At 53.5% G+C, this 11,976-nt stretch overlaps 1 pseudogene; it reads left to right on the top strand.

The window, feature by feature from the left end:
- Positions 1–7,246: 7,246 nt before the first annotated feature.
- LOC120600520 (uncharacterized) lies at positions 7,247–7,365 on the top strand (annotated as a pseudogene).
- The last annotated feature ends 4,611 nt before the right edge of the window (positions 7,366–11,976 follow it).

The raw sequence follows: 11,976 nt of genomic DNA, 5'->3' as shown, positions 1-11,976 counted from the left end.
AAAGCAGCTCACAGAACTCGGGAAAATCTTTGCTTACTAGACTACTGGTTTATTCCAAAGGATCTTACGGAAGATACAGAAGAACAGCTAGGTGAAGAGGTACGTAAATAAAGGCACAGAAGGGTCCCAAGCGCTGGAGCTTCGGTCCTGGTGGAACTGAGGTGTGCCATCCCCTTGGCCCATGGAGGCACCAACCTAGCAGCTCATCAAATCTTGGCGTTGTTCAAGAGTTTGTATACAGCTTAGTGGCCAGTGCTGCCTCATCAGTGGGTGGGGCTGAACGCTTGGTCTTTCCGGTGACCAACACTACTCAAAGGCCTTGTAGGGACCCCACCCCAGGTCACCTTATTAGCATAAACTCAGGTGTGATCAGAAAGGCTTGTTACAAATAAGGAATGACATTCTTATCACTTAGGCGATTAGAAGGGTTTTAGGAGCTCTGTGCCTGAAACGGGACAAAGACAAAGTGTATTTTTTCTTGTACCACAAGGTGTAGACTTATGATGCCGCAACTTTCTTTGTCGTAGGTAGGACTTTGACACTCAGACTAGACTTTGGGTAGGTTCTAAGGGAGGGAGAGATGCTGCTTTTACAGAAAGCTCAAAACAGCCATTCACCTGCTTCTTGGGTGAACAGATTGTATTTTGCCCGAGGAATACGAAGAATGCAAATTTACTTTCTTTTATTCACAGAGTCGGTGTTTGTATGAAGAGTCACAGACTAAAGAATGCTCTCCACTAGCTCACAAGACCAAGCTGTATTCATTCTATGACAGCAAAACGGTCACACTTCTGACTTATCCCGCAAGATAGTACATACCCGTTTAAAACGCGTTTTTCATCAGGCCAAATCACTTGCCAGAAATTTCGTGTATACCTTTCTCTATAGGTGGAGTGGGATTCATCTAGCCTTCTTCTGGGATCGTTGGGTCTGAATCCATCGCCTTCCAGTTCTCTGGTTTCCAGAACAGACGAGGCTGTGGCCCAATGCCAAAGCCAAGAGCAGAGCAGAAGTGGGAGTGGGTTCTGCTGGTTCTGCGGGTCCCTCCAGTACCCTCTCCCCACCGGCCTCCTTCCCGGGCCTGAAGCCCTCGCCGTTCTTCCACGGCCCCATTCCCAGCTCCTCTATCCTCGCTGCTAGACTCGGGGCAAACAATTTGACATCCTCGGGCCGCATTTGGCTTGCCCATAAACTGGCGTCTATGCTGCTGAGCTGTGCATCTCATGGAATCGTTGCAAGACTCACAGAAATGTCTGGAAAGCTACAGCCCACACTGGCTTCTCCAGGGAATGGGATGGGGGAAGTAGAAAACAGGGGTATGGGGACATCTTCATCTTCAGAACTCTGATCTTGTTTTAAAATTTTTAAGAAGTGTGAATTCCTTTTGTGATTTTAAAAAAACATCTGTAATGCTCACAGTGAGTAAATGTGTTAACAAATAATGCATTTTGCCTTCTTCAAAAAGTTTCCAGCCCTGCTAAGCTGCAGGTTACTCTTCTGTGTGTGTGGGTGGTGGTGGGGTCACTTGGCCCATCGTGGACACTTTCAGTCTGAGGGAGCCAGTGAGATCAGCTAGGATGGGGACCTGGGTTCCAGGGCAGGTGGGAGAAAAGGCGGGCTCCACGTTGGCTCCGAGCAGGGCTCTGCCCTCTTTCCTCTGAGCCCCCAGGTATGCGACATATGGTCCCCTCTGGCTTTCTGGCCAGACCAGCCAGCAGGCAGGAGCTACGGTGCCAAGGGGAAAGAGATGCTATAGAACAGAATGGAGTCAGCACAGAACGCATTTACAAAATCAATCCTTGGGGCAGCAGCCCGGACAGTGAGGGGGCTGGGCGTCCGAGGCCACTCTCCCAAGGAGCCAGCTTGCAGCCGGGGGTTCTGGGCTCAGCAGGCACTGAAGCCAGCCTGGGCGAACTGAATTCATTGTCCAAGGGAACAGCCGGGGGCTGGCGCACCTTCACTGGGCAGCGAGGAGGAATGCGGCTATGTGCACTTGTGTTTGTTTATTCGCTGTTGGAAACCCCTTGCAAGGGTGTGGGCGCTAAAGTCTCCACGTGGCTGGAGTCTGCCCAGGACAAGCTGTCCCTCACTCACAGCCCCTCCTGGGTCTGGGAAAGTGGCCGGGGGAGCAGTTCATGGAGAACCCAGGATGCACCAGGAGCAAGGAAAGGGAACCCAGAAGAGACCACTTCTGTCCCTAAAAGGGGATGTCCCCATGGACTGGGGCAAAGGGACAGGAGGCAAGTCCTCAGGACATCTCCCTGGGAGGGAGAGAGAGGCGGGGGTGGCAGGGAGCCCAGGCCTCTCCAGCTAGTGGCATAAACCAGTCACCTTAATAGCTGAGCTCAAGTTACAGTGGCCTCTGGCCCCTCGGGGACACACCTCTGCCCCCAGGCCCTGCAAGTCATTTTGGGGTGGGAGGGGAATTCCTCAAGTACTGGATGGCCTAAGAGACTCGGGGGCCCTGGAGGCCCTAGGGGACAAAGGGAATGCGTGGTTCTCTGCTGGGGGCTGCAGCTGCTCAGTGGCCAACGAGACTCAGGGTGGGGGTGGAGGACACCCAGGCCCCTGGGTGAGCATCGCGTCAGACCTACTTGCTTTCGTCCTAAAGGAGCCCAGCCCGGCAGCTTGGCAGAGACGTGACCCCCACAGACTGTCTCTTACTCAAAACACAAATCCTTTCCCTTCTCTACCAGCCCACACAGAAGCCCAGACAGAAACCGCCTCGTGCAGAGAGCAGACTGAAAACAGCCCTAACTCGGGGTCGGCGGTCTCTGTAAAGGGCCAGAGAGCAAAGTGATTCACTTCCTGGCTGGTGGTGTCCATCACAACTACTCAACTCTGCCATCGTAGTGTGAAAGCGGGCAGACAGCACGTCAACAAATGGGCATGGTCGTGTTCCAGTGAAATTTTACCGGAGAGCCGAATCGTTCCGCGGAGCATCGTTTGCGGACCCCTGCCAGGGCAGGTGCGAGCAGCTGGTAGGACAGGCCATCCTCCCTGACCTCCTCTGGACCTGCAGGAGCCATCCCAGGTTCCCCAGGCCTGGCCGGCCACCACTGCAGAGAGGAGAGTTTGTGTGGAGGAAGAGGAAGCAGGTGTTTGCTGAGCTGAACACCCCCCTTCACTCCCGTAACTCACTCCGCCTTTGCCCATGTAATTAAACCCCAACAGATACCTCCCAGGTGACCATGTTTGTGGCCATTTAGAGATGAACAAGGAATGATCCCTCTTAGCGGGTATGTGAGTCCAGAGAACAGGCTAGAAGCCTGGGGACGGGCCATGGGGCCCCCAGCGGGGCATAGGAGGAGATATTTTTATTCCTACTCATGTCACCTAGAGCTTAGGATCCGGCTACAGCGAGAAAAACCGGGCTCAAGTCTCAGATCTGCTGTCACGAACTGAATGACCTTGGGCGAGTTCCTTAATCTCTCTGAGCTTTAATTTCCTTGTTATACAAAATGGAGATAAAAATAGTACTTGGTTCCTGGAGCCCCAAGGTTTAGATCAGGGGAAGCATTTAATGCAACAGCTAATATAAACCTGGCCATGCCTGTGACTGTCGGCTTAGTCACTGGGCACCTTCCCTGGGTCAGACCCATGCTAGAAACTGCGAAATCAGATCTCATTTAATACTCGCAACAACCCTGTGAGGCAGGTCTTATTACCTCCACGTTACAGGTAGGAAAGCCCAGGCTCAGAGAAACGACGCCTTGCCCCAGGGCACACAGATCTGCTCTAGTTGCAAGGAGACCGAGAGAAATCGACAGGAGTGGACGAGGAAGCTTGGGGACCTGCACAGACAAAAGCGCAAAAGGGCAGCCCAGCTGGAATCACTAACTGCGTTTCCACTTTTCAGAGAGGAAGAAGGCAGTCGCCTGAGCCACCATGCGCTCAGCCAGGGGCCTGTCTCATGTACACCTGCCCGCTTTCCCCGAAAACGCTGAGCATCCTGGGTGGAAAGATTCTCTGGGCGTGGCTGGGTGAATGTCCCATGCTGCCATGTGCCGGGTGAAACGGTCTCTCGAAGAGAGATGTGACTTGATCGGGAAATTGGGTCTTTAGAGATATGATTCAGGTCCGGATTGAGATGAGATCACCCTGGATTAAGATGGGCCCTAAATAAATGACAGCGCTGCCAGAAGAACCAGCAAAGGGGACAAGGTGACTTAGAGAAGAAGGCCGTGTGGAACTGGGGGCAGCGGCTGGAGTGGTGACTCTATCGGCCAAGGGCTGTAGACGCCAGCAGCTGGAGTCGAGCCTGGAATGGACTCTCCCTCTGGGCCCTCGGAAGAAACCGACGCAGCCGACACCTTGATCGCGGACTTCTGGCCTCCAGAACCGGGAGACAATAAATCTCTGTTGTTTGAAGATACCAGTTTGTGACGATTGGTTACGGCAGCCGCAGGAAATTCGTACAGCACATGTGAACTTTCGAGGGTGGTTCCCGCTGACCCTGGAGCCCAGCACACTTCGAGGGCCTCCAGGAGTGTCCGAGAGAGGGGACAGGGAAAGGACACAGGAAGGGAAGATCAGCTGGTGGGTCAGGGTCGCTGGGAAAGCAAGGCAGTGGGGGGCACCTTTAAAGGAAGCTGCTGCTGGAAGCGAGGAACTGGGGGGCCGACCAAACGAGGCTCTGTCTCCTTTACGCCTGAGAACTGCAACTAAATGGGCCGGTGACAAGCTTGTTATTAAAGGGAGCCACCCAAGTCATCGAGGGGACCGTTTTGTTGGCTGCTCTCCTGCCTCAGATCCGGCCTTGTGCCTGCACAGCTGTCTAGCGGCCACCACTCCCACAAAGCCATCCAGCCGCTTGGTCAGAGCCATGGTCAGGATGTGCGAGGGAGGCCAGGCTGGATGGTGGCCACGTACAGGCCTCTATGTCGTGACCCTGACCTTGGAGCCTTGGGATTGTGCCAGGCCCCGTTCCCATTGCTCAGGGCGAGCCAGCAGCAGAGCCTGGGTGATGAGGGAGGGGACTAAGGCTGCCTGTGGCTTTTCTGTTGAGGGGTCTCTTCCTGTCCCCACACTTCTGCTAAAGCCAGGCCCTCCCCCCCATGTTGTCATAGCAACAGCCCTTCTAAGCTGGGCAGCTCAGGAGCCTGAGAAGTGGGACCTGTCCCTTGTTCTGGGTGGTAGCTTGCCTCCAAAGGCGGTGGCCATCAGTTCTTGCCTTCCCTGTGCGTACACGCCCCTGCCCCATCCAGAGGCAGAGTCCATCCCTCCACCCCCTTGCATCCAGGCTGCCTTGCAGCTCTTTGACCAACAGAGTGCGGCTGAAATGATGCTGAGCCAGATCTGCTCCCAGCCCTTGAGAGGACTGGCCGTTTCTACCTGCTCTTGGAGCCCTGAGCTGCCATCTCGGACAGCCATCCCAGTCAGGTGACCACAGCCCCAGCTGCTCTCTGATGGCACCTGTCTAGACGCCCCGCCCCCAGAGCTGAGAGGAACTGGCCAACTCAGCCCTGTCAAGAGATAAAAATGCATTCGCATGTTAAGCCCTGAATTGGGAGTAGTTTGTTTACACAGCCCTCAGTGACAGGAATGCTCTGAAAGATTCACCCCTTCATTTCCTCCCCAGTCTTACTCACTGGCTACTTTGGGGCAGGAAGGACCCCCCCAAAGTTCCAAAGTCCACAATCCCTCATTGATGATTTACCCAATGGTCTCCTTGGTAACGGGTCCTGGTTACAGGGCTGAGTTGTTGGGAGGTGCTGCTCCTCCTGCGTCTGGTAGGAAACCTTTAAATTAAAATCAACACGTATCTGTAAAGCAGCCGAGATGTTCGCGGCACTCTGGGCAACTCGGAGAGACACACAATGCCTTTTATTTGAAGAGTATTAACCAAGCACTCCAACCTATCGAAGCTCCTTTCACCTGTGACAACCATTAAAGGCAGATGGGCAGGCACGGTGCGTTATAGAACAGTAAACTACATAAGACCACACTAATAGGAGCGGCAGAGCCAGAGCTGGAAGCCAGGTCACCTGGCTACCTGTCCACTAGCCTCCCTCATACTGCCCCCTACCATCCCCAAACCATCCTGGGTAGCAGTTTGGGGCTGGGTCAGGCCCGTTTTCCCAGGTAGAAGGAACAGAGAATTGGGGAGGAGAAACTGACCACGGGCGGTATGTGTCATAATTATGGGCTCTGAAGTCACCTTCCTAGGTTTAGGTGTGGCTCTGCCCTTAGTTGTAATAACTTGGCAGTTACTCACTTTGCTGAGCCCGAGTCTGCATCTGCAGAGGGCGTCACCACTGCAGAGAATCATTGTGCCTCCAGGGGGAGGGGCGGGTTTTTGTGGTTGCCTTGAATGATAGAGCGGTGGAGGTGACCCTCGGTGATTCAGGAAGCTAGATCACAAAATGCAAGCTCTCTTGTCTTGCTCTCCATGAAGGGGTCTGATCCCCCCGTCCCCCCTCCCCCGCTGCCATGCTGTGAGGAAGCCCAACTAGCCCACATGGGGAAGCCACATGGGGAGGCCCCAAGGCCACATGAAGAGGAAGGATGCCTGCCCAGCCCCCAGCTGCCTCAGCTCCAGGCGGTTCCAGCACCAACCACTATGGGACTGCAACTGAATGAAAGTCTGGGAGCCAGAACCGCCCAGCCGAGCCTTTCCCGAACTCTCCACCCAAAGAAACCATGAGAGATAAGAAAGCGGTGATTGCTATTTGAAGTCACTAAGTTTTGGGTCCTTTGTTGCACAGTGATAGACAACCGGAACAAATTGTTTGGGGAGGTTCATGTATCGAATATTGTGTCTACCCCCGCCCCCCAAAAAAGATATGTTCACCTGGAACCTCAGAATACGACCTTTGAGAATAAGCGTCTTTGCAAATGTAATTAAGATAAGGACCTTGAGATGAGACCGTCTTGGATTAAGGTGGCTCTACATCCAATGACAAGTATCCTTATGAGAGAGAGAAGACACAGAGACAACAGAGGAAAAGGCCATGTGACGGTGACAGAGGCAGAGATGGAGTGATGTGATCACGAGCCGAGGCACGGACTCTCTGCCAGGGAGTTCAGAGGGAGCATGACCCAGCCGTCACCTTGATTTCGAACTTCTAGCCTCCCAAACTCAGAGAGAGTAAATTTCTACCAATTTAAGCCACCAAGTTTGTAGCAGCCCCAGGAAACTAAAACGGGGCCGGAGGCAGCTCAGGACCAGTTGCTATGATGACGGTGACTGTATCTTATGGCTCCAGAATCAGATGCAGAACCGACAAACAGAAGTACGTCTCAGGTCTACGGCCACGCCACCCTGAACGAGCCCGATCCCATCTGATCTCGGAAGCTAAGCAGGGTCAGGCCTGGTTAGCACTTGGATGGGAGACCCCCTAGGAAGACTAGGTGCTGTAGGCGTTTAAAAAAAAAAAGTATTCCTCAGGGTAACAAGAGGACAGAAGTTTTGTGATCAGGACTTCTTGGAGGATGAACAATGCCCGTCTGCCATAGCTAGAGCAAGGCCCGGCACAGACAGAAGGACCAGGGCTAGAAGCGGAGGGGAAGGACTAGCCACCAGCTGTCTCTCTGTCCCTTGTAGTTCCTTACGTGAACAGAAAAGTTCACATCAAACAAAAATAAGCAAACACATAAACGACAAAAAATAGGTCGGGGCTTTCAGTTTCTGGATCCTAGATTTCAGGTTACCACCCTCTATTCCTCTTACTTCCACTGTTTTGGAGAGTGTGGCCAAAAATCCTTTGGGGAGTGTGGCCCAAAACCTGGTGTGGAACTCAATCGGCATCCAGCTGGCATAACCGAAATACGACGCTTCACACAAGCATGGACACCTGGTGGACCCGGAACTGCCACATATTTTAGATAACATATGATTTTTAAACTCTAGCCATCAACTCAAATGGAAAACATGGGGTGGATAAGACATGTCTGCAGGCTGAACTGGGCCTGAGAGCTGTCTGTGACATCGACATTTGTGCCCGTCTCCCTCAGCCTGGCACTACAGATGGCTCCCGTGTCTCTCCTCGCACCCTTCCCAGTGGTTCAGCCGTGGGTTCTAGAGGTTCCCACTCCGCCTTAGCAAAGGCTTTGCATCCGCCCTCACTGCCCAGAGCTCCCTATCCTCTTTCGTCTGGACCACCAACCCCGGATCCCACGAGGCGACCCCTTGAGGGGCCAGGTCGGGGCCTCTGCGGCCTTGTCCCCTTCTCACCAGCCTCCACGCCTCCCGTCTCCCTCCACTGGTCCCTTTCAGAAGCCATATTGGGTTACTCATCGCTTTCTGCACCCGAGACTCCATAGCCCCCACGTCTCCCTCCATGCCCTTCCCTCGCTCGGAATGCCTCTCCCTCCCGCCTCTGAATTCCTGTCCACTGCTCCTGGCCCAGCTCAGACCTCTCTTTTCTCCCCCTCTTCTGGATCCTCCCACCCCCATCCCCAGCTCACACGGAGTCCCTTATCTTTGTTCCATGGCACCTTGTGTACTTCTTTTATACATGCTATCACCCCGAATCTCAGTGACTAGTTGACATTCATCTCGCTGATTAGATTGTGGGTGTCTGGGGCAGGGGCCATGAGCCAGTTTCCTTCATACCTCGTACCTGGCACGTTGGGAGTACTCGGTAAGGATCTGAGGAGGTGGACCCGACAGATGCAGAAGCCAAGGTGGGAAGGGACGAAGGAACTTGCTGGAGGTCACTCAGCTCATTGAAGGCAGAGCTGGGACCGGAAACTACCCCCTGAAGGCATGTCCTGGGCACGCACGGCCGAGTGGCTGGCTTGGCTGAGGAGCCAGCGGGTGCCAGGAACAAGGGAGGCTGAGCGGTGTGTCCCGGAGGGGCACTAGGACTCTGCCAAAGGACAACTCACAGAGCAACGGTGGCTTCAGAACACTGGGGGACGCTTGGGGCAGCCAGTGAGACCGTTCTGCAGCAGAGTCAGCCTCGGGGCCAGGGCTTGTCCAGGGAGGAATCTGATAGGGACGAAATCTGTGGCCGGAATCCAGAATCTACTGGAAACCACGAGGAAGTGGAAGACAGCAAGCAGCCTGGGCGTGGGGAAACAGCCAAGACATCAAGGACTTACAGTGACTTAAAGAACGGAGCTGCCATCAGCGATGACGATGGCATCGACCGGGCTGGCCATTCTGACCATTGGGCCCCACTACTTCTGCCGGCACTGCATGGGTCCCCAAGTTACTCCAGCCTCTCTGAGTTTCCTCATGAAATGTAGCTTACAGACGGCTGGAGGAGCAAAGGACTCGATACATAAAATACATAACCGTCCCCGGCACATAGTAAATGTTAGTTACTGTTATTCCATGGGTGGGGAAACAGCTCGAGAGAGGCGAAGGGGCGTCTCCAAGGCTACACAGCTAATTACTCCACAGTGGAGCTGACCTAACTGGCTCCGCACGGTGCTCCTGATCTAACGGAATGACGTCACTTCTGTCACCCCCTTCACACGCACACAGCAGCCGCCGGGGCCCACGCAGCAGGCCTTACTGGTGGCACCGCGCTGTCGACAGCTGGCTGCGCACACTGTGCCGGGGGCGGTGGCGACAGCCAGTCACCGTGACCCTAGCCCTGGGGAGAGAAGCCCTCAGCCCCTGCAGGACGGGTGTTAAGACGGGCATGAAGGACAGGCTGCAGCGGACCGGGCACGCCCTGAGGGGGCTTTTTGGGATCACTTCTCATCGCCAGAGCGGGTCAAGGACAGGGAACGAGCCAGGCCAGGAGAGCAGAACAACTGTTTTGAAATGTAATACGGCGTTAGCCGAAAGGGTTGCCGGGAGGAAATCTCTGCTGCAGGGGCTCCTTTTGTTCAAGCGGATCAGCATGACCTTGGACAAGCAGAGGCCCAGGGCCCACTCCCCTCTCTCTGCTCCGAGTCTGTGGCTCTGGCCCCACATCTGACGGCAGGAAGCAGCAGTGAGCGGGGAATGGTCACACTGAGTCAAGCGATGGAAAAAAAGCACAAGTAAGAAAAGGCGGTAGCATTTGAATTTTACCTTTGAATGAGCAATATCACCTATGAAAATTGGATGCAAAGAACCCGCAGGTGTGCTAGTCGCTTTCTCATGATGCGGCCAAGTGTGTGGCCCTTGTAAAACACCAGGGAAGGTTACTGGGTGTGGTTTTTTTCTAAGCTGTCACTAAAGAGTGGCAGCACATGCCATCCCAAAATATGCCTCTTTAGCATAAGGATGATTTTGAGCTGATTATTTTGAGAAACAGCCTACTCAGGAGAAGCTCTGAAGACAGTCAATTCTTCTTTAGTAAGGGAAATTTACATTTATAAAGGAAACTTCCCGTTTGTAAGGTCTCTCTATACAAGAATCTTATCTAAGATACACTGACGTATATTTGCATAACAAATCTTACTCTTATTTACCATACTTTCCCCGGTCACCTCCCTGGTACTGGCCTCTCCCACACCTTTCTTCCTGTTGTCTTTAGCCGAAGGTGGTATTTAGGTCTGAATTCTAAGCCACCTCTTGGAATTACTCATTTTCCCCTGGGTTTCTTATGTATACACGGGGTATACATGTTAACAAACACGTTTTCCTCTTATTAATATGTCTTTTGTTACAGACTCCACCAGAAGAGTTAGAAGGGTAGAGGAAAAATTATCCCTCTGCCCTCCATCCATTTGACCTAGGCCTCATTCCAGTATCCAAGGCCCGCACACCACGAGCTTTTTCTCTAGCAATCTAGAAAGAGGAGTTTGGGAAATAATTCAGCGACTTCCTCTGACCCCCATCCTTTTTGCATGGGGGTCAGCTTCAGAAAACTGTTTCGGAAGGCTTGTCTTTGGGGCTGGCTCACACTTTCTTCTGAGCTCCGCCCCCTTCCCTCTTCCTGGGAACCTCGCCTTCCATTGTAATGGGCACGAAGCCCCAGACTTCAAACCATGTGAGTCCAGCCAGTGCTTCTCACTGTGAGGCTGCCATCACCCGGCCCTGCCAAGGACTCCATGCTCTAACTTACTCACCTACTTGTCGCCCCATCAAAACCCATTTCCAGGAGTGCTGTCCATTTAATCAGACCGACCACACACCCTCCAGTCAACTCCAGTTCCTCAGTCCACAGTTCTGCCCATCACTTTAGCCTCTTGTGAAGCGTCTGTTTGTATATATCACAAGAGGTTCGGATTACAGCATCAGACGTGACTATCACCGAGAGGGCTTGTCCGACCGCAGCATCTGGATGGGCGCAGAAATCTACAGTGACAATAATGAACTCCCGGCAATTGTGACAATGGTTAGCCTGGAACTCCGAGGAACCTTGCCCTAAAATGGGATGATTTCAGACAGGGCTGGAAAATACCTGGGCAAGGGGCAGGAGACAAAGGAGGAGAAGCCTGATAGTCACTTCCTATGATCCCTTCAACACGGGGGCGGGGTGGGGTTGGGGGAGGAACAGAGAAAGCTGCTCCTGGTTCCTGCGACACCTCCTTCGTGTGAGTCTGCTCGCTCTGGCTCCACCCTTGAGCCCATCCTCCAAAGCCCTTCGTTCCTGGAGAAGCAGGGAACCCGCCCACTAGCCAGGACGACAGAACCCTTCCTGGCACATCCATGTCCTCTGTGTGTTGCTTCTTCCTTTCCTCGTCGTTGACTCGGACAATTCTCCGTTTCGCCTTGTCTCGCTGGTTCTCGAGGTCAGCGTGCATTCTTCGTCGCATTGGTGGTGGGGTAGGGGTTGGAGAGGTATGTGGATTCCGTGAAACAGACCATTAGGCTTCTCGGCTAGAGACACAGCAATCTCTTTTTTTAAACAAACAAACAACACAACCCTTTCCGAAGCTGGGCACCGAGTATGAGAAAGCCTGACAGAGCACCAGCTTCTCCATCCTTTTTGCAAGTTGCTTTGTCCCTACACAGATCGGGCAGCGGAGGGAGATGAGCCTGGGGCCACACGGTCCCCAATCACTGGGCACTCTGGCCAGGGGCTCTCGGATCTAATGGTTTCACGTAATCTCTGCAACAACCAAGCAAGGCTCGATTACTACCCC

This window comes from Pteropus medius, unplaced genomic scaffold (assembly GCF_902729225.1).
Source record: "Pteropus medius unplaced genomic scaffold, Ma_sr-lr_union100, whole genome shotgun sequence".
In the NCBI taxonomy this organism is placed as follows: Eukaryota; Metazoa; Chordata; class Mammalia; order Chiroptera; family Pteropodidae; genus Pteropus; species Pteropus medius.
This window is presented reverse-complemented; position numbering and strand designations above follow the sequence as displayed.